This window comes from Elephantulus edwardii, unplaced genomic scaffold (genome assembly GCF_000299155.1).
Source record: "Elephantulus edwardii isolate Elephantulus edwardi_28Jun2011 unplaced genomic scaffold, EleEdw1.0 scaffold00051, whole genome shotgun sequence".
In the NCBI taxonomy this organism is placed as follows: Eukaryota; Metazoa; Chordata; class Mammalia; order Macroscelidea; family Macroscelididae; genus Elephantulus; species Elephantulus edwardii.
The window spans coordinates 12816510-12820250 of record NW_006399801.1 but is presented as its reverse complement, the minus strand read 5'-3'; the positions used below and the strand labels follow the sequence as shown (position 1 = coordinate 12820250).

At 49.2% G+C, this 3741-nt stretch overlaps 1 protein-coding gene across 2 annotated transcripts in view; it reads left to right on the top strand.

Moving 5' to 3' along the window:
- Window positions 1-984: 984 nt before the first annotated feature.
- Window positions 985-3741, top strand: part of ITSN1 (intersectin 1 (SH3 domain protein)) — a 286095-nt gene continuing 283338 nt past the window's right edge. For both annotated transcript variants that reach the window (XM_006886744.1, XM_006886745.1), the window contains exon 1: window positions 985-1247. The gene's annotated coding sequence lies outside the window, so the exon portion shown is untranslated. The remainder of the gene's footprint in view (window positions 1248-3741) is intronic.

Below are 3741 nucleotides of genomic sequence, written 5' to 3'. Positions count from 1 at the left end.
CCTACAATTAACAAGTTGCAAAAGACAATACAGCAAGCAAATGCAGCTGCCATCGATTAGATTCCAATTCAAATTGCTTCAGTTTTATCAGCTCCTCGGGTGTCTGAGCTGAGCAAGGCCGGGATCTCAGTGAGTCTCAGGTGGGGAGTGACTGCTATTCTCCTCAGAACTCACAAAGGTTTCGCGCCGGATCTCCGCCTTTCCCCAAAGCCCTGTTTCGGAAAACACATATAAATGTTTCCTGAGGCTCACCTTCCTCCGAGTGGCTCCCAAGGCCTACAACTCCTCCACCACCACCACCACCACCTCCGCCTCCGCCACCTTGGAGTCTTCCGCAGAAAGCCCACCCTTCGCGTCAAGGAGCTGCTCTCATTGGTCTGTCTGCTCGTCACTTCTGCAGGGTTGGGCCAGACTCCTGAAGGCTGTGAAGAACGCCATAGCAACCGAACTCAGAACTATAACTCCCGGCATGCTCCGCTTAGGAGGGGGGAGCTGGGCTCTGCACCGAGAGGCTACCAATCAATGGGGGCAGTTGCGGTCCTGGATGGGCTCTGGTTTATGGAAATTTCATTCTAAGGACCACACCCTTCCTTATTCCAACCATTATATTTCCTTCCATGACTAAGTTACTTGACTGTTCTATCTCGTGTCTCAAACGATAACTGGCAAGATGCAATGAAATCGTGGATCAAAATTCTATAAGCCCTGAAAGAAAAATCACAGATCAGAAACCTCCGGGTATGCTTTCCTGGAGGGAGTCGGGGTGGGGGAAGAAAAAAGGGGCCTAGTCCCTCCTTGTTTGCGCATGCTGATTGGCTTATTTGGCTGTCGTTCCAACCTCTTCCATCATCTTTTCGACTCCTCCTCCGTCGTCCCCGCTGTGGGAAGGGTTTTGGCCCTTTCTTCCGATTGGCAGGCTACTTGTTTCCGCCCCCCGGTGGGCGGAGGTGAGAGGGTGGATGGGGGCGGGAGAGGCAGCTGAGGGAGATGTGGAGATAGGCGGGAGCGAGGGAGGGAGCGAAGGAGCAAAGGAGGTAGAGAGGAGCAGCGGAGCGAAGGGAGGGAGCGCAGCTTGGTTGCTCCGTAGTACGGAGGCTCGCGAGGGAGAATCCCGAGCTGGCTCCAGGATCGACAGGCGGACAGGAGGAGATAGTTAGCAAGACTGCAGCTCCTCGGTGCCTCCCCGCGGCGTGTGGGCTGCACTGATTTGTCCCTGGGGCAGCAGCGTGGATCTGCCTGGAGATGAGGTGAGGAACGGGTTGGACGGCGGCGACCACGGGGGTCGACACGATGGCCTCTCGGGGCGCCTGTCCCACGGGCCAGCTTGATTCGTTCCGGTCGCCCTTTACCCCTGCCGCGCGCCAGAGGGGCGCGGACCGGCCACTTTTCTCCTTGTCCTTTCCCAGCCTCCCGTGGGCGGCAGCAGGGCAGCGGGTGGACTGGTGCCGGTGGCCCGTAGAGTCGCGGCGGGCCCTGAGGAGGGCTTTTGGTTGAATGGGCGCCCTCATCCCTGACCAGACGAGCGGCATCGGCCCCTGGGGAGGCCTGGGGGGCGCCTGTTCCTTCCAGGTCTGACCTTGCTGCCCTCGGCTGCTTGAGCGTGGTGGGCCGGCCAAGCCTCTCCCCTTCGCAAGCCTCCTTGGGACCCGGAGCGCGCGGGGAGCGGCTTCGCGCCGCCTGCCTCTCCCCCCGCGGCCCCGGCCTCGAGTCCCCGGCTCATCCTCTTTCTTCTTTCTGGTGTGCCTGCAAAATCCGTCAGTGAAGGGCAGTCAATGCCATTTGGTCCTAAATCGTCCTGCCGGTGCTGACTGATCGCATTTACCCGAAAGCGGCTCCCTTTGCAGCGTGAGCGCGTCCCCGATGTCAGCCTTTACGCACGGACACGGTTTCATGGTGCGAACCAAAGGCACAATTGCGGTCTCCTTTTGCTTGAACAAGAGGAGGAAATGTAATCAAAACCCTTAGGAAAAGAAAACCAGCAAGGAATGGACTGCACCTTCCTTCACTTCTGTTTGCTTTTAGGTTAGGAGATAATTCCATATATTAGGTTTCCCATGGGCATCTTTTGTTGTGGTTAAGACTAAAGAAGGTTTTTGCTTTTTAAGAAAGACATTATTGGTTTCTCTAGTGAGTTGGCAAGTATGGAGTTTGTTGTTTCTTTTTTTATCACCTCTTAAATATGAAAGTTTCCTTTAGAACTTTGCATCATTGGTGCTATTCTGAAGACTGCACCAATCTGAAAATTTAAATATATGCAGACTTTCTGGCCAGATGCGGTTCTTTGTGCGTTATCTGTTGGCATCCTTCTCTTAATATTTTCATAGTTAGAACGACCAAATAATAAAAATCTGGTACAGTGAAAAACAGATCACAAAAATAAGTACAATAACAAACAAATGCCATCTGGAAAATTTCTATTCTGTCAGCAGGGAGGCAGATTTACTGATCCCGTGGAACCTATGAAAGAAACAGGCTCGGAGATCTCATTACGAATTATGTAGTGGACAGGGTGTAAGGACAGGTCAGCTGGTTTGTGTGGCATGCTCTTAACCCCTAAAATATAGTGCTGGCATTTGTTTGGATACTTTTAATTTTAGATGGTAAAACAACTCAAGCTTTAAAGTCTCCAGGAACAAGGTAGTGCATTTTTGATCCTGGAATTTTTTGTTTTCTCTGTGTTAAAATTATTTCATACCCCTTTAAATTGTTCCAATGAGGGACAATTCTAAGAGTAGGTTTAAACAATTGGTATTTAGCTTAGAATGTATCTTTTTAAATTGCTGAGGGATACAGTAACTTCCCAAAACTCTTTATTTTTCTTCTATCTGAGTAATAAAGGAAATGAACACATTTTAAATGTACTTTGGAACGCTGGGGATTGTTCACAGACTCAGCATTGTGAAACAGGGCATAAAATGAGTAGCAAGTTAGTTCCGTGAAATGTTTGTCACTCTTTTTCCCTTCCCCTGTTAACTAATAATTTCCGTTTTCTTAGTGCTTATCTCTAATATTGGTATAGAACTTTGTATAAATTCATAATTTCCCTAAATGCTTAGATTGAGATACACTCTCAAAACTCTTGTATAAAATTAAAGTGCTCGTAAATTATTCTAGTCTTACCCATTTTATAATTTGTAGCTTATGGGGAATTTATTATATGAGGGTTGGATTGATATTGTTGTTGTTATGTGCCATTGAGTCACTTTTGCAACCTATGTTGTTGTTATGTGCCCTCGAGTCGCTTGTGACTTATAGCGACCCTATGTACAATAGCCCTAAGCTCTGCTCTGTCCTGTGCTAATTAATCCCACTGTCTCTGACACTCCCATCCCGATTACCCCAGTCACTGAATCAATCCACCTCAAAGAGCGCCTTCCCCTCCTTTGCTGTCCCTCCACCCTCCCCAGCATGATGTCCTTCTCCAAGGACCGGTCTCTTCTTATAATATGTCCAAAGTATGTTAGATGGAGCCTCAGAATCCTTGCCTCCAAAGAGCCACCCGGTTTAACCCTTTCCAGGATGAATCTATTTGTTTTCCTAGCAGTCCATGGTCCTCTCAATACTCTTCTCCTCCAGCACCACAGCTCAAAGGCATCAATTCTCCTTCTGTCTTCCTTGGTCCTTGTCCAACTCTCTGATGCGTAACAAGTGATTGCAAAGACCATGGCCTGTATCAGATGCACCTTAGTCTCCAGAGAGACACCATTGCTCTTCAGTACTTTGGAGAGGTCCCTAACAGCA